This window comes from Arachis hypogaea, chromosome 11, assembly GCF_003086295.3.
Source record: "Arachis hypogaea cultivar Tifrunner chromosome 11, arahy.Tifrunner.gnm2.J5K5, whole genome shotgun sequence".
Classification (NCBI taxonomy): Eukaryota; Viridiplantae; Streptophyta; class Magnoliopsida; order Fabales; family Fabaceae; genus Arachis; species Arachis hypogaea.
Genome location: NC_092046.1, coordinates 71,895,326 through 71,919,573, shown reverse-complemented (window position 1 = coordinate 71,919,573; position 24,248 = coordinate 71,895,326). Strand labels below are relative to the sequence as shown.

The 24,248-nt window shown below is 41.4% G+C and overlaps 2 non-coding genes across 2 annotated transcripts; both read left to right on the top strand.

Moving 5' to 3' along the window:
• Positions 1-15,598: 15,598 nt before the first annotated feature.
• LOC112725400 (small nucleolar RNA R71) lies at positions 15,599-15,702 on the top strand. The gene has a single exon (XR_003164511.1). It is a non-coding gene; the product is annotated as a small nucleolar RNA R71 (small nucleolar RNA).
• An 8,152-nt stretch (positions 15,703-23,854) lies between these two features.
• On the top strand, positions 23,855-23,962 carry LOC112724602 (small nucleolar RNA R71). Its single transcript, XR_003163757.1, has one exon. It is a non-coding gene; the product is annotated as a small nucleolar RNA R71 (small nucleolar RNA).
• Positions 23,963-24,248: the final 286 nt, after the last annotated feature.

Here is a 24,248-nt window from a genome sequence, read left to right as displayed (position 1 = left end):
CCTTTTGGCTTGTTCTTTTTTGAGATCGTTCTTGTGCCTCTTCTTAGCTGACGTCGACCTATACGAATTTGCCCCTGCTTGAGTTTGGACCTTTCCGTGAGATCGTGCTTTCGGAGCTTTGATCACTTTGGGGAAGTCGTGCTCAAGCATCATGACTTTGGTCGATCTTAAGTAGTTTCTCCTTGTGCGAGTTTGGTATTGCCCCTTTTTAGTTTGTTGAGAGGTCTTTTCAGCCTTCTTCTGACTTGTTTGTCTTCACTGCTCGAGCTTTTTAGTCATAATCTAACAACTTTTTAGGTAGTGTTCCGATGGGAAACCTTTTTATAGTTTGTTTGGATGACTTTTTAGCGTCGTCTTTGAGGCCGTGCTTTTTGATTTTTAAGTAGTGTCTTTTTTCAAGACTTTGTACTTTTCAGCGAAGTACTTCTGGCTTTGGTCTTTTGACCTTTCCTTGGCCTTTGTGAGATGTTTATAGAGTGTTGGCATTTTGCTGTCCGACCTCTTTTTGTTTTGTCCACTTTTTGCTTGGTCGAGGTGGTCCTTTGGGGCTAACTCTTCCGACAACTTTTTAGTGTTCTTTGGTAGAACCTTTTTAGTTGGTCTGAACAATTTCGATAGCCTTGTCGTGGAACCGTGGCTTTTTGGGCAAAGCTATGTCCATTTTAGCATACATTTTTCGTTGGTCAGATTTCTCTTGTCGATCCTTCTTTAGCTTTCGTTGGTCCGACTTCTCTTGTCGGTCCAAGTTGTAGCTTTCGTTGGTCAGACTTCTTCTTGTCGGTCCAAACTGTAGCTTTCGTTGGCTGACTTCTTTTTGTCGGTCCAAGCTGTAGCTTTAATTAGCTCGGGTTGACTTCTTCATGTTGGCCTCTTCTAAGTTATTTCTTAGTAATCCATTTTATTTGGACCTTTGTCAAATCTCTTTTATGGATTACTTTTTATAACTTTTGTCGGGCCGACTTCAGTATGTCGGGCTCTTCTAAGTTACTTTTGTAATCCTCTTTCTTGGACCTTGCTCAGGTCTCTTTCAGGGATTACTTTTGTAACTTTATGTTTTGGGCCGACTTCATCATGTCGGGCCCTTCTAAGTTATTTTTGTAATCCTTTTTTTTGGACCTTGTTCAGGTCTCTTTCAGGGATTACTTTTATAACTTTTTGGTTTTGGGCCGACTTCTTCATGTCGAGCCCTTCTAAGTTAAAGTAATCCTCTTTTATAGGGTTGGTCGGACCTCTTTCCAGGGTTTACTTATAACTTGGGTTGACTTGGTCTGACTTCTTAACGTCGGCCAATCTTTAAGTTATTATTTTAGCAATCCATTAAGACCTTGTCAGGTCCTTTCTCCGGATCACTTTCGATAACTTCTTGTATTATTCCATTTTCATCTTTGCCGATTTGTAGAAGTTGGGATCAATCCTCGTTTGGTTGACCTTTAGATGAATTTGGTTTTCATCTCTGTTGGTCTTTATCGTGATCGTGCAGTGAATTCTGCTTTCACTTTTTTGCCGACCTTGTCGAAATCGGGCGATGAATTCTAGTTTCATCTTTGCCGACTTTTATCGTGATCGGGCGGTGAATTTGGTTTTCACCCCGCCGACCTTGTCGTGATCCGGCAGTGAAATTTGCATTTCAGATTAATGCGTCTTGGTATAGCAGTGAATTTTCTTTTCACTTTGTCGACCTTTGTCGAAATTAAATGATGAATTCGGTTTTCATCGTGGTCGGGCGGTGAAGTTGGTTTTCACCTTGCCGACTTGTCGTTTTGTAATCGGACGATGAATCTGGTTTTCATCTTGCCAACTTTGTCGTGATCGGGCGGTGAATTTGGTGTTTCACCTTGCCGACCTGCCGTAGTCGGGCGTCTTGGTAGAAAATTTTTTAGGGAATCTGCAATCTTTTAAATAATAAAATGAAGATAAGAGTGTGTACATGTTAGTACTTACCTTTCTAGGTCGGGCAATCTTTTTGGATCTCGGCCTGGCGCCCTTTTTAGATTGCAGGCATGCCATGACCTTGGTAGCTCTTGTCCCTCGAGGTTGGACACTTTGTAGCAACCTTTCCCAATTCTTCTGAACAATTTGGTATGGTCCTTTCCAGTTGGCTGCTAGCTTCTCTTCTCCTGACCAACCTATTCTGATGTCATTTTGGATTAGAATGAGATTGTTGTTGCTAGATTATCTTCCGATTGTATCTTGAGGCCATTTGACATTTTAACGCCTCTTCCTTTATCCGAGCTCTTTCTCGGGTTTCTGGAAGTAGGTCGAGTTCTTCCTTTTGAAGTTGGGAGTTGGCCTCTTCACTGTAGTGGATCACTCTGGGCAATCCTTCTTTGACCTCCACTGGGATCATTGCCTCCATTTCGTAAGCTAATTGGAAGGGTGATTCTTTTGTAGTGGAGTGTGGGGTTGTCCGATATGCCCATAGGACTTGTGGGAGCTCTTCAGGTGGGGCTATAGGGAAGTTGGCATGCTTTTGATGGAAGGCTTTGACTTTGTATTTGCTCTGAAGAACTTTGGTTCTTTCTACAAAAAGTTTGCATCTTTGATCGTTTGTTGTCACTTTTCTTTTGTCATTCGCCTTTGAGAAGAATGTGTGCTTTGCTTAGGGTTTGGTTGCTGTTCCTGTTTCTTTTCATCGTTGCCTGACTCCTTTTGTACGAAAGTTCTAGCTTTTGTTTTGACCTTTTGTTTGAGAGGTGTTCGGACTGTTTGGGTATAGATTGTCGACTTCTTTTTTCTGTGTTCTTGCCCTGTTGTTGCCTCCAAAGGGTGCCCCTGGACTTTCGTGTGAGTCTTGGGATTTCCCTTTTACTGCCACGTCTGTCACTTGATATTTTGCTATTATTGTCCGAGTTATTTTCTTAATTGCCCGAGTTGTTTGGTAGTAACCCCATAGTCGACCTATGTCTTTGAGATGTCTACTAAGATCCCGGACAGCATATCTGATTGGCTGGATTTCATAGTTTTAATGCGTGTTACTGTGGCTGACCCTGAGTACATTCCTTATACCGCCTTCGAGATCGACTTGTTGTGGTCTTGTAATGTAGCCTGGATGAGGCTTCTGTTATTTCCCCCTGGTTTGGTGTTGGCTAGTTTTGAAAATACATCAGCTCAGGCATTCTATGTGTCGGACTTCATTTTCCCCAATTTTGTCGGAGTTGTTGGTGCTGGCTGGTTTTGAAAATGCATCAGCTCGGGCATTCTATGTGTCAGACTTCATTTTCCCCGATTTGTCCGAGCTATTTTCTGTTTTTGTCCAGGGTCCCCCGAATTGTCTGAGACGTTCTCTAGTTTTGTCCAGGGTCCCCCGAATTATCCGAGCTATAATCTGTAGGATTCTTCCAGCTAAGTTTGTTTTCTGTAGGATGCCTTTTATGGGCTGGTTGGTCCGAACACTGATAGTGTGAGCTTGAAAGTATGGGTGGAGTCGTTGAGAGGTGAGTACGAGGGCGTAGGTGAACTTTTTCTATCTTTTGATAGTTTAGTTCGGCCCCTTGTAGAGCTTTGCTGATGAAGTAGATGGGTTGTTGCCCACTTTCGTCTTCTCCGACTAGTGCTGAGGCTATTGCTTGACTTCCCACTGCGAGGTATAATATGAGTTCTTCACTTTCCCGGGGTCTGGTGAGAATGGGTGGTTGCCCCAAGAATTTTTGAAATCTTGGAAGGCTTGTTCGTATTCCGTTGTCCTTTTCAAACCTCTCTCCCTTCCTTAATATACCTCTTTGAGGTGTCTTTTGCAAGATGATTTGGAGATCGAACCTCCTGCGAATCCTCCATTTATCATTTGAACATGTCTCTTAGGGGGGTGAGGTAAACGTTCAACTTGTTCGACCTCTTTGGTGTGAGGTGGATGTTCCACTCGTCCGACCTCTTCGGTGTGTGGTGGACCTTCAACTCGCCCGACCTCTTTATTGTGAGGTGGACCTTCAACTCGTCCGACCTCTTTGTTGTGAGATGGACCTTCAACTCGTCCGACCTCTTTGTTGTGAGGTGGATCTTCAACTCGTCTGACCTCTTTGTTGTGAGGTGGACCTTCAACTCGCCCGACCTCTTTGGTGTGAGGTGGACCTTCAACTCATCCAACCTCTTTGTTGTGAGGTGAACCTTCAACTCGTCCGACCTCTTTGTTGTGAGGTGGACCTTCAACTCGTCCGACCTCTTTGGTGTGAGGTGGACCTTCAACTCGTCCGACCTCTTTTGTTTTTGATTGGGCAAGGTGGTGGGATCTTCTCAGTGTTGCATATTTCTCGGTAAACCTCCACAAGAGACACCCGAAGAGGGGTGTAATTACGGTATTTTCTAGGCTTCCCTGGTTGATCTTTTTTCTTGGACTCTTTATCTTTGTCCTGTGGTGGGTTAGGAGAATTCAGTTTTTGAGCTCTCTCCTAGTCGAGAGTTCTCTTCCATGTTGATGTATTTCTCCACCCGTTCCTGTACCTCGTTTAGAGATGTTGGGTGCTTCTTGGATATTGAGTGGCTAAAAGGTCCTCCTCGTAGGCCATTGATGAGACCCATGATATCTGCTTCTGTTGGTAGACTTTGTATGTCCAGGCACGCTTTATTGAATCTTTCCATGTAGTTGCGAAGACTTTCCCGATCTCCTTTCTTGATCCCTAGCAAGCTTGGAGCGTGTTCGGCTTTATCCTTCTGGATGGAGAACCTGGCGAGGAACTTTTTTAGCAAGGTCGTCAAAACTTGTGATGGATTTTGGAGGCAAACTGTCGAACCACTTTATTGCTGTCTTCGTTAGGGTAGTCGGGAAGTATTTGCATCGAATGGCATCCGAGGCATTGGTGGGATACATTATGCTTCTGAAATTGCTGAGATGATGGCTTGGATTCGATGTGCCATCGTACGGGGTCATGTCGGGTGCTTTGAAGTCCTTTAGGACTTTAGCTTTCATGATCTCCTTGGTGAAGGGATCTTTGTCCTTGTGGGAGTCGTCATCGTGACTGGGTTGAATGGTTTTGGCTTTGAGATTAACCTCGAGCTTTAGGAGCTTGTCCTCTAGCTCTCGTCCTCGCCTAGTTTCTCTCTGGAGGTTTCTCTCAGCTTCTTGTTCCAGCTGTTTAAGGTGATTCTGTTTCTTACAGATAGCTTCCAAAATTTCTGTGTTTGGGGGTCGCTTATCTTCCCTGTTTTGAGGTGTGTCTTTGGAGGTGGCATCCGTGTCTTTGTTTGGCGTTCTGTCCACCAAACCAGAGTTGTGATCGTTGTCATGGTCATCTGCCATGGTGATGGGATGACTTCCAGGTTCCCCGGCAACGGCGCCAATGTTCCGAGGGTTACCTGAAACTGTAGGTCGATCTCGGATGAGATCTTCTGTACTGGTCAGAGATGACGTGTTCGGCTGGTGGATGGCGGCCGGACCTGTCGTGTTCGACTTGTTGGACTGGCTGTACTGCTGATCCTTCGTCACCGGAGGGGGGGAACCTGCAAGAGACTCTGATGCTTAAGTTAGCATGGGTATTAAACAGGTTTTTAGTAGAATCAGAGTATGAGTTATACCTGGGTGCTCCAGTGTATTTATAGTACTTGTAGAGTGACCTTTCTGGAGATAAGATAGTTATCTTATCTTATCTTATCTTATCTTATCTTATCTTATCTTATCTTTGAATGAGGTCATCTTATCTTCTGGGGAACCACCTTTATCTTTCTAGGCTTTAGCTGCCTTTAGATTGGGCTGTGTTCCTTCGTTTGGGCCTACTTGGGCCTCTGTGGCATTTTGTCTAAGCTCTTTAAGAAGAGATCGGATAGTCTGACCTGAAGAGGTCGGTCGGCTTGTCGCTAAACATCCCGGGTCGGACAGCTTGACCCAGGGTATGAATAGCCATCAAATCCCAATATTTGGCTGACTTCATTGCAGAATTTACAGACACCCCAAAAATCCCCATAGAATGGAATCTCTATGTAGACGGTTCCTCAAACAAAACTGTAAGCGGCACAGGTGTGATAATTGAAAGCGATAAGGGAACTCAAATCGAACTTTTCCTCAAATTTGGGTTCCCTGCCTCAAACAACCAAGCTGAGTATGAGGCGCTACTAGCTGGTTTGAAGCTGGCTAGGGAGGTTGGAGCTCAAAATCTTATCATCTTCAGCGACTCACAAGTAGTCACTTCACAAATAGCAGGGAGCTACCAAGCCAAAGATCCCACCATGAAAAAGTACCTGGACAAAACCAGGGAACATCTTGGAAAACTCAGGGAATTTGAGGTCCGCCACATACCTCGAGAACAAAACGCCCGAGCTGATGCACTCTCAAAGCTAGCCAGCACCAAACCAGGGGGCAACAATAGAAGCCTCATCCAGGAAATGCTGCAGAACCCGTCAATCTCGGAAGAAGAAAAAGTCCTAGCCATAACAAGCCTGGATCAAGGATGGATGACTCCAATAATTAACTTCCTCAAAATAGAAGCACTCCCCACAGATGAGAAGGAGGCAAAGAGGCTAAAAAGGGAGGCACAATACTACACTATCATAAACAATACTCTATACAAAAGAGGGATTTCAATACCATTATTAAAATGTGTACCGACTTCCAACACAAAGGAAGTTTTAGAAGAAGTACACAGTGGCATCTATGGCAATCATCTCGAAGCGCAGTCACTTACCAAAAAAGTACTCTGGGCAGGATTTTATTGGCCAACTCTACAAAAAGAAGCCACAGAGTTTGTAAAGACGTGTCCACCATGTCAGAAATATGCCAACTTTCACATCGCCCCGCCAGAGGAGCTCATCAGCGTAACCTCGCCCTAGCCATTCGCAAAATGGGGACTCGACCTGCTCGGACCTTTCCCTCAGAGAACAGGACAAGTCAAATTTCTTATAGTAGGGGTAGACTACTTCACAAAATGGATCGAGGCAGAACCTCTAGCTAACACCACTGCTCAAAGAAGTCAAAAATTCCTATATAGAAACATTGTCACAAGGTTTGGGGTTCCATACTCCATCACCACAGACAATGGCACCCAATTCACAGATGCAGGCTTCAGAAAGTTAGTGGCCGACTTGAACATAAAACACCAATTCACCTCCGTAGAACATCCCCAGGCCAATGGACAAGCCGAAGCTGCCAACAAAGTCATATTGGCTGGGCTAAAACGGAGATTACAAAATGCAAAGGGAGCCTGGGCTGAAGAGCTTCCACAAGTCCTATGGGCATACTGAACAACGCCACATTCCACCACAAAGGAATCACCCTTCCGATTAGCTTATGGAATGGAGGCAATAATCACATTAGAGATTGAAAAAGGGTCGCCCAGAGTGATCCATGGTACGCGGAATCGTGATTACACTTTAATTATGTAAAATTCATCGCTCTTTCTTTCCCTGGCAATGGCTCCAAAAACGTGGTGCCAGTACCATGGTTCACAACTCCGTGTAACTGACCAGCAAGTGCACTGGGTCGTCCAAGTAATACCTTACGTGGGTAAGGGTCGAATCCCACGGAGATTGTTGGTATGAAGCAAGCTATGGTCACCTTGCAAATCTCAGTTAGGCAGATATAAATTGATAATGAGGTTTTCGAAATTAATTAATAAAATAGGGATAGAAATACTTATGTAATTCATTGGTGAGAATTTCAGATAAGCGAATGGAGATGCTTTCGTTCCTCTGAACCTCTGCTTTCCTGCTATCTTCATCCAATCAGTCTTACTCCTTTCCATGGCTGGCTTTATGTGATACATCACCATTGTCAACGGCTACTTTCGGTCATCTCTCGGGAAAATGATCCAATGCCCTGTCACGGCATGGCTAATTGTCTGGAGGCATCACCTTTGTCAATGGCTTCATCTTATCCTCTCAGTGAAAATGATCAACGCACCCTGTCACGGTACGGCTATTCATCTGTCGGTTCTCGATCATGCTGGAATAGGATTTACTATCCTTTTGCGTCTGTCACTAACGCCCTGCAATCGCGAGTTTGGAGCTCGTCACAGTCATTCAATCATTGAATCCTACTCGGAATACCACAGAAAAGGTTTAGACCTTCCGAATTCTCTTGAATGCCGCCATCATTCTAGCTTACACCACGAAGATTCTGGTTAAGAGATCTAAGAGATACTCATTCAGTCGAAGGTAGAACGGAAGTGGTTGTCAGGCACGCGTTCATAGGGAATGATGATGATTGTCACGTTCATCACATTCAGGTTGAAGAGCGAATGGATATCTTAGAAGCAAAATAAGATGAATTGAATAGAAAACAGTAGTACTTTGCATTAATCTTTGAGGAACAGCAGAGCTCCACACCTTAATCTATGGAGTGTAGAAACTCTACCGTTAAAAATACATAAGTGAAAGGTCCAGGCATGGCCGAATGGCCAGCCCCTCTGATCTAAGAACCAGGCGTCCAAAGATAAAACTTAGGGTCTCCAAAGATGTCTAATACAATAGTAAAAGGTCCTATTTATAATAAACTAGTCACTAGGGTTTACATGAGTAAGTAATTGATGCATAAATCCACTTCCGGGGCCCACTTGGTGTGTGCTTGGGCTGAGCTTTGAGTGTTGCACGTGTAGAGGTCCTTCTTGGAGTTGAACGCCAGTATTTGTGCCAGTTTGGACGTTCAACTCTGGTTTTGGATCCTTTTCTGGCGCTGGACGCCAGAATTGGGCAGAGAGCTGGCGTTGAACGCCAGTTTGCGTCATCTAAACTTGGCCAAAGTATGGACTATTATACATTGCTGGAAAGCCCTGGATGTCTACTTTCCAACGCAATTGGAAGTGCGCCATTTCGTTCTGTAGCTCCAGAAAATCCATTTTCAGTGCAGGAAGGTCAGAATCCAACAGCATCAGCAGTCCTTTTTCAACCTCTGAATCTGATTTCTGCTCAAGTCCCTCAATTTCAGTCAGAAAATACCTGAAATCACAGAAAAACACACAATCTCATAGTAAAGTCCAGAAATGTGAATTTAACATAAAAAATAATGAAAACATCCCTAAAAGTAACTAGATCCTACTAAAAACATACTAAAAACAATGTCAAAAAGCGTATAAATTATCCGCTCATCACAACACCAAACTTAAATTGTTGCTTGTCCCCAAGCAACTGAAAATCAAATAGGATAAAAAGAAGAGAATATACTATAAATTCCAAACTATCAATGAAACATAGTTTCAATCAAATGAGCGGGACTTATAGCTTTTTGCCTCTTGAATAGTTTTGGCATCTCACTTTATCCATTGAGGTTCAGAATGATTGGCATCTATAGGAACTCAGAGTTGAGATAGTGTTATTGATTCTCCTAGTTCAGTATGATGATTCTTGAACACAGCTATTTCATGAGTCTTGGCCGTGGCCCTAAGCGCTTTGTTTTCCAGTATTACCACCAGATACATAAATGCCACAGACACATAATTGGGTGAACCTTTTTAGATTGTGACTCAGCTTTGCTAAAGTCCCCAATTAGAGGTGTCCAGGGTTCTTAAGCACACTCTTTTTTTTGCTTTGGACCTTGACTTTAATCGCTCAGTCTCAAGTTTTCACTTGACATCTACACGCCACAAGCACATAGTTAGGGACAGCTTGGTTTAGCCGCTTAGACCAGGATTTTATTCCTTTAGGCCCTCCTATCCACTGATGCTCAAAGCCTTGGGATCCTTTTTATTTGCCCTTGCCTTTTGGTTTTAAGGGTTATTGGCTTTTTGCTCTTGCCTCTTGGTTTTAAGAGCTTTGGCTTTTACTGCTTGCTTTTTCTTTTTCTTTCTATTTTTTTTTTCGCCTATTTTTTTTTCTGCAAGCTTTGTTCTTTGCTGCTTTTTCTTGCTTCAAGAATCATTTTTATGATTTTTCAGATTATCAAACAACATGTCTCCTAGTCATCATTCTTTCAAGAGCCAACATATTTAACATTCTTAAACAACAACTTCAAAAGACATATGCACGGTTCAAGCATACATTCAGAAAACAAGAAGCATTGTCACCTGGTGCACGAAATTGTGATGTCCAGGCTCAAACAATTCCTGGCAACGTGAGCAACTTGGTACGCGTAATCGTGATTACACTTTAATGATGTAAAATTCATGGCTCTTTCTTTCCCTAGCAATGGCGCCAAGAACATGGTGCCAATACCATGGTTCACAACTTCGATACAACTAACCAGCAAGTGCACTGGGTCGTCCAAGTAATACCTTACGTGAGTAAGGGTCGAATCCCACGGAGATTGTTGGTATGAATCAAGCTATGGTCACCTTGTAAATCTCAGTCAGGCAGATATAAAGTGATAATGGTGTTTTCGAATATTATATAATAAAATAGGGATAGAGATACTTATGTAATTCATTGGTAGGAATTTCAAATAAGCGAATGGAGATGCTTTCGTTCCTCTGAACCTCTGCTTTCCTGCTATCTTCATCCAGTCAGTCTTACTCCTTTCCATGGCTGGCTTTATGTGATACATCACCACTGTCAATGGCTACTTTCGGTCATCTCTCGGGAAAATAATCCAATGCCCTGTCACGGCACGGCTAATCGTCTGGAGGCATCACCCTTGTCAACGGCTTCATCTTATCCTCTCAGTGAATAATATGCTCACGCACCCTGTCACGGCATGGCTATTCATCTGTCGGTTCTCGATCATGCTGGAATAGGATTTACTATCCTTTTGCGTCTGTCACTAAGGCCATGCAATCGCGAGTTAGGAGCTCGTCACAGTCATTCAATCATTGAATCCTACTCGGAATACCACAGACAAGGTTTAGAACTTCCGGATTCTCTTGAATGCCGCCGTCATTCTAGCTTACGCCACGAAGATTCTAGTTAGGAGATCTAAGAGATACTCATTCTAGCTTATTTCATGTAGAACAGAAGTGTTTGTCAGGCACGCGTTCATAAGGGAGAAGGATGATGAGTGTCACACATAATCATCACCTTCATCACGTTCTTGGGTGCGAATGGATATCTTAGAAGCGAAATAAGAAGAATTGAATAGAAAACAGTAGTACTTTGCATTAATCTTTGAGGAACAGCAGAGCTCCACACCTTAATCTATGGAGTGTAGAAACTCTACCGTTGAAAATACATAAGTGAAAGTCCAGGCATGGCCGAGATGGCCAGCCCCTCTGATCTAAGAACCAGGCATCCAAAGATCAAAAGCTGATCAAAAGATACCTAATACAATAGTAAAAGGTCCTATTTATAATAAACTAGCTACTAGGGTTTACATGAGTAAGTAATTGATGCATAAATCCACTTCCTGGGCCCACTTGGTGTGTGTTTGGGCTGAGCCTGAGTGTTGCACGTGTAGAGGTCTTTCTTGGAGTTGAACGCCAGCTTTTGTGCCAGTTTGGGCGTTCAACTCTGGTTTTGGCTCCTTTTCTGGCGCTGGACGCCAGGTTTGGGTAGAAGGCTGGCGTTGAACGCCAGTTTACGTCGTCTATTCTTGGCCAAAGTATGGACTATTATATATTTCTGGAAAGCTCCGGATGTCTATTTTCCAACGCAATTAGAAGCGCGCCATTTCGAGTTCTGTAGATCCAGAAAATCTACTTTGAGTGCAGGGAGGTCAGAATCCAACAGCATCAGCAGTCCTTCTTCAACCTCTGAATCTGATTTTTGCTCAAGTCCCTCAATTTCAGCCAGAAAATACCTGAAATCACAGAAAAACACACAAACTCATAGTAAAGTCCAGAAATGTGAATTTAACATAAAAACTAATGAAAACATCCCTAAAAGTAACTAGATCCTACTAAAAACATACTAAAAACAATGTCAAAAAGCGTATAAATTATCCGCTCATCACAACACCAAACTTAAATTGTTGCTTGTCCCCAAGCAACTGAAAATCAAATAGGATAAAAAGAAGAGAATATACTATAAATTCCAAACTATCAATGAAACATAGCTGCAATCATATGAGCGGGACTTATAGCTTTTTGCCTCTTGAATAGTTTTGGCATCTCACTTTATCCAATGAGGTTCAGAATGATTGGCATCTATAAGAACTTCAGATTTCGAATAGTGTTATTGACTCTCCTAGTTCAGTATGATGATTCTTGAACACAGCTTCTTTATGAGTCTTGGCCGTGGCCCTAAGCACTTTGTTTTCCAGTATTACCACCGGATACATAAATGCCACAGACACATAATTGGGTGAACCTTTTCAGATTGTGACTCAGCTTTGCTAAAGTCCCCAATTAGAGGTGTCCAGGGTTCTTAAGCACACTCTTTTTTTGCTTTGGACCTTGACTTTAACCGCTCAGTCCCAAGTTTTCACTTGACACCTACACGCCACAAGCACATGATTAGGGACAGCTTGGTTTAGCCGCTTAGACCAGGATTTTATTCCTTTAGGCCCTCCTATCCACTGATGCTCAAAGCCTTGGGATCCTTTTTATTTGCCCTTGCCTTTTGGTTTTAAGGGTTATTGGCTTTTTCTGCTTGCTTTTTCTTTTTCTTTCTATTTTTTTTCGCCTATATTTTTTTTTCTGCAAGCTTTGTTCTTTGCTGCTTTTTCTTGCTTCAAGAATCATTTTTATGATTTTTCAGATAAATAACATGTCTCCTAGTCATCATTCTTTCAAGAGCCAACATATTTAACATTCTTAAACAACAACTTCAAATGACATATGCACTGTTTAATCATACATTCAGAAAACAAGAAGCACTGTCACCACATCAATATAATTAAGCTAAGTTCAAGGATAAATTCGAAACTCATGTACTTCTTGTTCTTTTGAATTAAAACATTTTTCATTTAAGAGAGGTGATGGATTCATAGGACATTCATAATTTAAGACAAAGTTACTAACTACTAATGATCATGTAATGAAGACACAAACACAGATAAGCACATAACATAGAAAACGAAAATAGAAGAAATAAGAACAAGGAATGAATCCACCTTAGTGATGGTGGCATTTCCTTCTTGAGGAACCAATGATGTCCTTGAGCTCTTCCATGTCTCTTCCTTGTCTTTATTGCTCCTCCTTCATTGCTTTTAGATCTTCTCTGATTTCATGAAGGATGATGGAGTGCTCTTGATGTTCCACCCTTAGTTGCTTCTAATAATTGTGTGGAAGAAAATGTATCCCCTGAGGTATCTCAGGGATCTCTTGATTTGCAGTCAAATGTTCTACCACTGAGCTATAGACCGTTGATGAAAGCTTTTGTCTTCCCTTTCCTCTTTCTAGAGGTTTCTCTGGCCTTAGGTGCCATCAATGGTTATGGAAAACACAAAAAAGCTATGCTTTTTCCACACCAAACTTAGAATGTTGCTCGCCCTCGAGTAAAAGAAGAAAGAATAGGAGAATAAGAAGAAGATATGGAGGATGGGAGTGTGTATTCGGCCATATGGGTGGGATTGGGTGGGAGAGAGATGTTGAATTTTGAAGGTAGTGGGTGTATGGATGTGAGTGGTAAATGGAAAACAGAAGGGATGATCATGAATGGAAAGAGAGATGATGAGGTAGGTGGGGATCCTGTAGGGTCCACAGATCCTGAGATGATCCTGTGGGGTCCACAGATCCTTAGGTGTCAAGGCATTTACATCCCTGCACCACTTTAGGCATGTAAAATGCCCTTGCACACAACTCTGGGCGTTCAGCGCCAGGTTGGTGCCCATTTTGGGCGTTCAACGCCCCTTTGCTGCCATTTCTGGCGTTGAACGCCAGAACCATGCTTGTTCTGGGCGTTCAGCGCCAGGATGCTGCCCATTCTGGGCATTCAGCGCCAGAACCATGCTCTGTTCTGGCGTTTGAATGCCAGACAGATGCTCCTCCAAGGTGTGATTTTTCTTCTGCTGTTTTTGATTCCGTTTTTGAAATTTTTTTGTTTGTTTTGTGACTCCATATGATCATGAACCTATAAAGACATATAACTAAGAAAAATATAGTTAGATAAATAAACATTGGGTTGCCTCCCAACAAGCGCTTCTTTAATGTCAATAGCTTGACAGTGGGCTCTCATGGAGCCTCACAGATGTGCAGAGCTTTGTTGAGACTCTCCAACACCAAACTTAGAGTTTGGATATGGGAGTTCAACACCAAACTTAGAGTTTGGTTGTGGCCTCCCAACACCAAACTTAGAGTTTGACTGTGGGGGCTCTGGTTGACTCTGCTTTGAGAGAAGCTTTTTCTGCTTCCTCTCCATGGTTGCAGAGGGAGATCCTTGAGTTTTAAACACAAGGGAGTCCTTATTCCATTGAAGGACTATTTCACCTCTGTCAACATCAATCACAGCTCTTGCTGTGGCCAGGAAAGGTCTTCCTAGGATGATGGATTCATCCTCTTCCTTTCCAGTATCCAGGACTATGAAATCAGCAGGGATGTAAAGGCCTTCAACCTTTACTAATACGTCCTCTACTTGTCCATAAGCCTGTTTTCTAGAGCTGTCTGCCATCTCTAATGAGATTTTAGCAGCTTGCACCCCATAGATTCCTAGTTTCTCTATTACAGAGAGGGGCATGAGGTTTATTCCTGAACCAAGGTCACACAGAGCCTTAAAGATCATGGTGCCTATGGTACAGGGTATTATGAACTTTCCAGGATCCTGTCTCTTCTGAGGCAATGTCAGTTGATCCAGATCACTTAGTTCATTGATGAACAAGGGAGGTTCAACTTCCCAAGTATCAATGCCAAATAATTTGGCATTCAGCTTCATGATTGCACCAAGAAACTTGGCAGTTTGCTCTTCAGTAACATCCTCATTCTCTTCAGAAGAGGAATACTCATCAGAGCTCATGAAGGACATAAGGAGGTTCAATGGAATCTCTATGGTCTCTAGATGAGTCTCAGATTCCTTTGGTTCTTCAGAGGGAAGCTCCTTATTGGTCACTGGACGTCCCAGGAGGTCTTCCTCCTTGGGATTCACGTCCTCCTCTCCCTCATTGGGTTCGGCCATTTTGCTTATGTCAATGGCCTTGCACTCTCCTTTTGGATTCTCTTCTGTATTGCTTGGGAGAGTACTGGGAGGGATTTCAGTGATCCTTTTACTCAGCTGGCCCACTTGTGCTTCCAAATTCCTAATGGAAGACCTTGTTTCATTCATGAAACTCACAGTGGCCTTAGATAGATCAGAGACTAGATTTGCTAAATTAGAAGCATTTTGTTCAGAGTTCTCTGTCTGTTGCTGAGTGGATGATGGAAAAGGTTTATTATTGTTAAACCTGTTTCTTCCACCATTATTAAAGCCTTGTTGAGGCTTTTGATCCTTCCATGAGAAATTTGGATGATTTCTCCATGATGAGTTATAGGTGTTTCCATAGGGTTCACCTAAGTAATTCACCTCTGCTATTGCAGGGTTCTTAGGATCATAAGCTTCTTCTTTAGAAGATGCCTCTTGAGTACTGTTGGATGCAGCTTGCATTCCATGCAGACTCTGAGAGATCATATTGACTTACTGAGTCAATATTTTATTCTTAGCCAATATGGCATTCAGAGTATCAACTTCAAGAACTCCCTTCTTCATAGGCGTCCCATTATTCACAGGATTCCTTTCAGAAGTGTACATGAACTGGTTATTAGCAACCATGTCAATGAGTTCTTGAGCTTCTGCAGGCGTTTTCTTTAGGTGAATGGATCCACCTGCAGAAGTGTCTAGTGACATCTTTGATAGCTCAGATAAACCATCATAGAATATATCCAGGATGGTCCATTCTAAAAGTATGTCAGAAGGACACTTTTTGGTCAACTGTTTGTATCTTTCCCAAGCTTCATAGAGGGATTCACCTTCTTTTTGTCTGAAGGTTTGAACATCAGCTCTAAGCTTGCTCAGCTTTTGAGGAGGAAAGTACTTGGCTAAGAAAGCCATGACCAGCTTATCCCAAGAGTTCAGGCTATCTTTAGGTTGAGAGTCCAACCATATTCTAGCTCTTTCTCTTACAGCAAAAGGGAAAAGCATGAGCTTGTAGACTTCAGGATCTACTCCATTAGTCTTAACAATATCACATATCTGCAAGAATTCAGTTAAGAACTGAAAAGGATCTTCAGATGGAAGTCCATGAAACTTGCAGTTCTGCTGCATCAGAGAAACTAATTGAGGTTTCAGCTCAAAGTTGTTTGCTCCAATGGCAGGAATGGAGATGCTTCTTCCATGTAAATTGGAATTAGGTGCAGTAAAGTCACCAAGCATCTTCCTTACATTATTATTATTTTCGGCTGCCATCTCCTTCTCCTGTTTGAAAATTTCTGAAAGGTTATCTCTAGATTGTTGTATTTTAGCTTCTCTTAATTTTTTCTTCAGAGTCCTTTCAGGTTCTGGATCTGCTTCCACAATAATGTTCTTATCCTTGCTCCTGCTCATATGACAAAGAAGAAGGCACAGAAAAGTAATAATAATAATGGAGATCCTTTATACCACAGTATAGGGATCCCTGTGTGAGTGGAAGAAGAGGGGGAGACAAAGAATGTAATATAATGGAAGAAACACAACTGTGAGGATGGAAGAGATGTGAGATGAGATGTTAGGATATGAATGAATAAATAGAATAAGATGGGAGAGAGAGAATTTTCGAAAAAAATATTTTTGAAAAAGAGTTAGTGATTTTTGAAAATAGTTTTTGAAAAAATGTTTGTATTTTTCGAAAATTAAGATTTAAAAATTAAATTAATTAATAAATTAAAAATAAATTTTGAAAAAGGGGGAAGATATTTTCAAAAAATGAGAGAAAAAGAGTTAGTTAGGTGGTTTTGAAAAAGTTAAGAAACAAACAAAAAGTTAGTTAGTTAGTTGAAACAAATTTTGAAAAGATAAGAAGTTAGGAAGTTAGAAAAGATATTTTGAAATCAATTTTGAAAAAGATAAGATAAGAAGATATTTTTGAAAAGATATGATCGAAATTAGTTTTTGAAAAAGATTTGATTTTTAAAATCACAATTAATGACTTGATTCACAAGAAATCACAAGATATGATTCTAGAACTTAAAGTTTGAATCTTTCTTAACAAGCAAGTAACAAACTTCAAATTTTTTAATCAAAACATTAATTGTTATTGTTATTTTCGAAAATTTGGTATAAAAATAAGAAAATGATTTTTGAAAAATATTTTTGGGATTTTCGAAAATAACTAAGAATTTTGAAAAAGATTTGATTTTTGGAAAAGATTTTGAAAAAGATAAGATTTTCAAATTGAAAATTTGATTTGACTCATGAGAAACAATTTGATTTTAAAAATTTTTGAAAAAGTCAATCCAAATTTTCGAATTTGATGAGAGAAAATGGGAAAGATATTTTTTTTTTTTTATTTTTGAAATTTTTATGAAAAACATGAAAATTATGCAATGCATGAAATTTTTAGATCAAAACTATGAATGCATGCAAGGATGCTATGAATGTCAAGATGAACACCAAGAACACTATGAAGATCATGATGAACATCAAGAACACATTTTTGAAAAATTTTTAATGCAAAGAAAACATGCAAGACACCAAACATAGAATTCTTTAATGCTTAGACACTAAGAATTCAAGAATGCATATGAAAAACAAGAAAAGACACAAAACATAAAAACATCAAGATCAAACAAGAAGACTTACCAAGAACAACTTGAAGATTATGAAGAACACTATGAATGCATGATATTTTCGAAAAATGCAAGATGCATATGCAATTGACACCAAACTTATGATATGACTCAAGACTCAAACAAGAAACAGAAAAATATTTTTGATTTTTATGATTTTCTAATTTTTTTGGTAATTTTTTTTTCGAAAATTATATGAAAAAGGAAAATAAGGATTCCAAAATTTTTAATAAGAATTCCAGGAATCTTGCATTCTTAGTCTAAAGCTTCAGTCCAGGAATTAGACATGGTTCACTAGCCAGCCAAGCTTTCAATGAAAGCTTCGGTCCAAAACACTAGACACGGCCAATGGCCAGCCAAGCTTCAGCATGTAATTCAGACATGACACGCCTGACATACTCATTCCCAAAGGAATAGACATGGCTTTACAGCCAGCCAGGCTTCAACATGCTTCATGAAACACCAGAATTCATTCTTTAAAAATTTTGAATGAAATTTTTTAAAACATTTTTATTATTTTTTTTCGAAAACAGATGAGAAATTTCTGAAATATTTTTGAAAAAATTTTTTTTGAAAAGAAAATGAAAAGAAAGTTACCTAATCTGAGCAACAAGATGAACCGTCAGTTGTCCAAACTCAAACAATCCTCGGCAACGGCGCCAAAAACTTGGTGCACGAAATTGTGATGTCTAGGCTCAAACAATCCCCGGCAACGTGAGCAACTTGGTATGCGTAATCGTGATTACACTTTAATGATGTAAAATTCATGGCTCTTTCTTTCCCTGGCAATGGCGCCAAGAACATGGTGCCAATACCATGGTTCACAACTTCGATACAACTAACCAGCAAGTGCACTGGGTCGTCCAAGTAATACCTTACGTGAGTAAGGGTCGAATCCCACGGAGATTATTGGTATGAATCAAGCTATGGTCACCTTGTAAATCTCAGTCAGGCAGATATAAAGTGATAATGGTGTTTTCGAATATTATATAATAAAATAGGGATAGAGATACTTATGTAATTCATTGGTAGGAATTTCAGATAAGCGAATGGAGATGCTTTCGTTCTTCTGAACCTCTGCTTTCCTGCTATCTTCATCCAATCAGTCTTACTCCTTTCCATGGCTGGCTTTATGTGATACATCACCACTGTCAATGGCTACTTTCGGTCATCTCTCGGGAAAATGATCCAATGCCCTGTCACGGCACGGCTAATCGTCTAGAGGCATCACCCTTGTCAATAATATGCTCACGCACCCTGTCACGGCATGGTTATTCATCTGTCGGTTCTCGATCATGCTGGAATAGGATTTACTATCCTTTTGCGTCTGTCACTAAGGCCCTGCAATCGCGAGTTAGGAGCTCGTCACAGTCATTCAATCATTGAATCCTACTCGGAATACCACAGACAAGGTTTAGAACTTCCGGATTCTCTTGAATGCCGCCGTCATTCTAGCTTACGCCACAAAGATTCTAGTTAGGAGATCTAAGAGATACTCATTCTAGCTTATTTCATGTAGAACAGAAGTGTTTGTCAGGCACGCGTTCATAAGGGAGAAGGATGATGAGTGTCACACATAATCATCACCTTCATCACGTTCTTGGGTGCGAATGGATATCTTAGAAGCGAAATAAGAAGAATTGAATAGAAAACAGTAGTACTTTGCATTAATCTTTGAGGAACAGCAGAGCTCCACACCTTAATCTATGGAGTGTAGAAACTCTACCGTTGAAAATACATAAGTGAAAGTCCAGGCATGGCCGAGATGGCCAGCCCCTCTGATCTAAGAACCAGGCATCCAAAGATCAAAAGCTGATCAAAAGATACCTAATACAATAGTAAAAGGTCCTATTTATAATAAACTAGCTACTAGGGTTTACATGAGTAAGTAATTGATGCATAAATCCACTTCCTGGGCCCACTTGGTGTGTGTTTGGGATGAGCCTGAGTGTTGCACGTGTAGAGGTCTTTCTTGGAGTTGAACGCCAGCTTTTGTGCCAGTTTGGGCGTTCAACTCTGGTTTTGGCTCCTTTTCTGGCGCTGGACGCCAGGTTTGGGTAGAAGGCTGGCGTTGAACGCCAGTTTACGTCATCTATTCTTGGCCAAAGTATGGACTATTATATATTTCTGGAAAGCTCCGGATGTCTATTTTCCAACGCAATTAGAAGCGTGCCATTTCGAGTTTTGTAGCTCCAGAAAATCCACTTTGAGTGCAGGGAGGTCAGAATCCAACAGCATCAGCCGTCCTTCTTCAACCTCTGAATCTGATTTTTGCTCAAGTCCCTCAATTTCAGCCAGAAAATACCTGAAATCACAGAAAAACACACAAACTCATAGTAAAGTCCAGAAATGTGAATTTAACATAAAAACTAATGAAAACATCCCTAAAAGTAACTAGATCCTACTAAAAATATACTAAAAACAATGTCAAAAAGCGTATAAATTATCCGCTCATCATCACCACATCAATATAATTAAACTAAGTTCAAGGATAAATTCGAAACTCATGTACTTCTTGTTCTTTTGAATTAAAACATTTTTCATTTAAGAGAGGTGATGGATTCATAGGACATTTATAACTTTAAGACAAAGTTACAAACTACTAATGATCATGTAATGAAGACACAAACATGGATAAGCACATAACATAGAAAACGAAAAACAGAAGAAATAAGAACAAGGAATGAATCCACCTTAGTGATGGTGGCGTTTCCTTCTTGAGGAACCAATGATGTCCTTGAGCTCTTCTATGTCTCTTCCTTGTCTTTGTTGCTCCTCCCTCATTGCTTTTTGATCTTCTCTTATTTCATGAAGCATGATGGAGTGCTCTTGATGTTCCACCCTTAGTTGTCCCATATTGGAACTCAATTCTCCTAGGGAGGTGTTGATTTGCTCCCAATAGTTTTGTGGAAGAAAGTGCATTTGAGGCATCTCCGGGATCTCATGGTGATGAGCTTCATACGCCTCTTGAGCTCCATGAATGGGCTCTCTTGCTTGCTCCATCTTTTTCTTAGTGATGGGTTTGTCCTCTTTAATGAGGATATCTCCCTCTATGTCAATTCCAGCCGAATTGCATAGGTGGCAAATGAGGTGAGGAAAGGCTAACCTTGCCATAGTGGAGGACTTGTCAGCCACCTTGTAGAGTTCTTGAGGTATAATCTCATGAACTTCCACCTCTTCTCCAATCATGATGCTATGGATCATGATGGCCCGGTCTATAGTAACTTCAGACCGGTTGCTAGTGGGAATGATTGAGCATTGAATGAACTCCAACCATCCTCTAGCTATAGGCTTGAGGTCCAATCTTCTTAGTTGAACCGGCTTGCCTTTGGAGTCAATCTTCCATTGAGCTCCTTCCACGCATATGTCCATAAGGACTTGGTCCAACCTTTGATTAAAGTTGACCCTTCTAGTGTAGGGGCGTTCATCTCCTTGCATCATGGGCAAGTTAAACGCCAACCTCACATTCTCCGGACTAAAATCTAAGTATTTCCCCCGAACCATTGTAACATAGTTCTTTGGATCCGGGTTCTTACTTTGATCATGGTTCTTGGTGATCCATGCATTAGCATAGAACTCTTGAACCATTAGGATGACGACTTGTTGGATGGGATTTGTTAGAACTTCCCAACCTCTTCTTTGAATTTCATGTCGGATCTCCGGATACTCATTTCTTTTGAGTTTGAAAGGGACCTCGGGGATCACCTTCTTCTTGGCCACAACATCATAGAAGTGGTCTTGATGGGCTTTGGAGATGAACCTTTCCATCTCCCATGACTCGGATGTGGAAGCTTTTGTCTTCCCTTTCCCCTTTCTAGAGGATTCTCCGGTCTTAGGTGCCACCAATGGTAATGAAAAAACAAAAAGCTTATGCTTTTACCACACCAAACTTAGAATTTTGCTCGCCCTCGAGCAATAAAAGAAAGAATAGATGAAGAAGAAGAAGAAATGGAGGAGAGGGAGAGTGGGGAGTGTTTCGGCCAAGAAGGGTGTAGAGGGGTGTGTTGTGTGAATTTGATGAAGAATGGAGGGCTTTATATAGGGAAGGGAGGGGGGGGAAGGTTTCGGCCATATGGGTGGGTTTGGGTGGGAAATTGGTTTTGAATTTTTGAAGGTAGGTAGAGTTTATGAGGTAGGTTTATGGGGAAGAGTGGATGGATGTGAGTGGTGAAGAGGTTTTTGGGGAAGAGTGTTTATGGGGTTGTGTGAAAGAGAGTGGTGAGAAGAAGTAAGTGGAGGTAGGTGGGGATCCTGTGGGGTCCACAGATCCTGAGGTGTTCAAGGATTTACATCCCTGCACCCATTAGGCATGTAAAAATGCCTTTGCACACAACTCTGGGCGTTCAGCGCCAGGTTAATGGCCATTTTGGGCGTTCAACGCCCATTTGTGTGCCATTTCTGGCGTTGAATGCCAGAACCATGCCTGTTCTGGCGTTCAGCGCCCAGAAGCTGCCCATTTTGGGCGTTCAGCGCCAGAACCATGCTCTGTTCTGGCGCTGAACGCCAGACAGATGCTCCTCCAGGGTGTGATTTTTCTTCTGCTGTTTTTGATTCTGTTTTCAATTTTTATATTTATTTTGTGACTCCACATGATCATGAACCTACAAAGACATATAACTAAGAAAAAATAGAGTTAGATAAATAGAAATTGGATTGCCTCCCAACAAGCGCTTCTTTAATGTCAATAGCTTGACAGTGGGCTCTCATGGAGCCTCACAGATGTGCAGAGCTTTGTTGAGACTCTCCAACACCAAACTTAGAGTTTGGATATGGGAGTTCAACACCAAACTTAGAGTTTGGTTGTGGCCTCCTAACACCAAACCTAAAGTTTGACTGTGGGGGCTTTGGTTGACTCTGCTTTGAGAGAAGCTTTTCATGCTTCTTCTCCATGGTTGCAGAGAGAGATCCTTGAGTTTTAAACACAAGGGAGTCCTCATTCATTTGGAGGACTAATTCTCCTCTGTCAACATCAATCACAGCTCTTGCTGTGGCCAGGAAAGGTCTTCCTAGGATAATGGATTCATCCTCTTCCTTTCCAGTATCCAGGACTATGAAATCAGCAGGGATGTAAAGGCCCTCAACCTTTACTAACACGTCCTCTACTTGTCCATAAGCCTGTTTTCTTGAATTGTCTGCCATCTCTAATGAGATTTTAGCAGCTTGCACCCCATAGATTCCCAGTTTCTCTATTACAGAGAGGGGCATGAGGTTTATTCCTGAACCAAGGTCACATAGAGCCTTAAAGATCATGGTGCCTATGGTACAGGGTATTATGAACTTTCCAGGATCCCGTCTCTTCTGAGGCAATGTCAGTTGATCCAGATCACTTAGTTCATTGATGAACAAGGGAGGTTCAACTTCCCAAGTATCAATGCCAAATAATTTGGCATTCAGCTTCATGATTGCACCAAGAAACTTGGCAGTTTGCTTTTCAGTAACATCCTCATTCTCTTCAGAAGAGGAATACTCATCAGAGCTCATGAAGGGCATAAGGAGGTTCAATGGAATCTCTATGGTCTCTAGATGAGCCTCAGAGTCCTTTGGTTCTTCAGAGGGAAGCTCCTTATTGATCACTGGACGTCCCAGGAGGTCTTCCTCCTTGGGATTCACGTCCTCCACTCCCCTTGTAGGTTCGGCCATGGTGCTTATGTCAATGGCCTTGCACTCTCCTTTTGGGTTCTCTTCTGTATTTCTTGGGAGAGTACTGGGGAAATTTCAGTGATCCTTTTACTCAGCTGACCCACTTGTGCTTCCAAATTTCTAATGAAAGATCTTGTTTCATTCATGAAACTTACAGTGGCCTTGGACAGATCAGAGACTAAGTTTTCCAAATTAGAAGTATTTTGTTCAGAGTTCTCTGTCTGTTGCTGAGTGGATGATGGAAAAGGTTTATTATTGCTAAACCTGTTTCTTCCACCATTATTAAAGCCTTGTTGAGGCTTTTGATCCTTCCATGAGAAATTTGGATGATTTCTCCATGATCAGTTATAGGTGTTTCCATAAGGTTCACCTAAATAATTTACCTCTGCTATTGCAGGGTTTTCAGGATCATAAGCTTCTTCTTCAGAAGATGCCTCTTGAGTACTGTTGGATGCAGCTTGCATTCCATGCAGACTCTGAGAGATCATATTGACTTGCTGAGTCAATATTTTATTCTGAGCCAATATGGCATTCAGAGTATCAACTTCAAGAACTCCCTTCTTCATAGGCGTCCTATTGCTCACAGGATTCCTTTCAGAAGTGTACATGAACTGGTTATTAGCAACCATATCAATGAGTTTTTGAGCTTCTGCAGGCGTTTTCTTTAGGTGAATGGATCCACCTGCAGAAGTGTCCAGTGACATTTTTGATAGCTCAGATAAACCATCATAGAATATATCCAGGATGGTCCATTCTGAAAGCATGTCAGAAGGACACTTTTTGGTCAACTGTTTGTATCTTTCCCAAGCTTCATAGAGGGATTCACCTTCTTTCTGTCTGAAGGTTTGAACATCAGCTCTAAGCTTGCTCAGCTTTTGAGGAGGAAAGTACTTGGCTAAGAAAGCCGTGACCAGCTTATCCCAAGAGTTCAGGCTGTCTTTGGGTTGAGAATCCAACCATAATCTAGCTCTGTCTCTTACAGCAAAAGGGAAAAGCATGAGCCTGTAGACTTCAGGATCTACTCCATTAGTCTTAACAGTATCACATATCTGCAAGAATTCAGTTAGGAACTGAAAAGGATCTTCAGATGGAAGTCCATGAAACTTGCAGTTCTGCTGCATCAGAGAAACTAATTGAGGTTTCAGCTCAAAG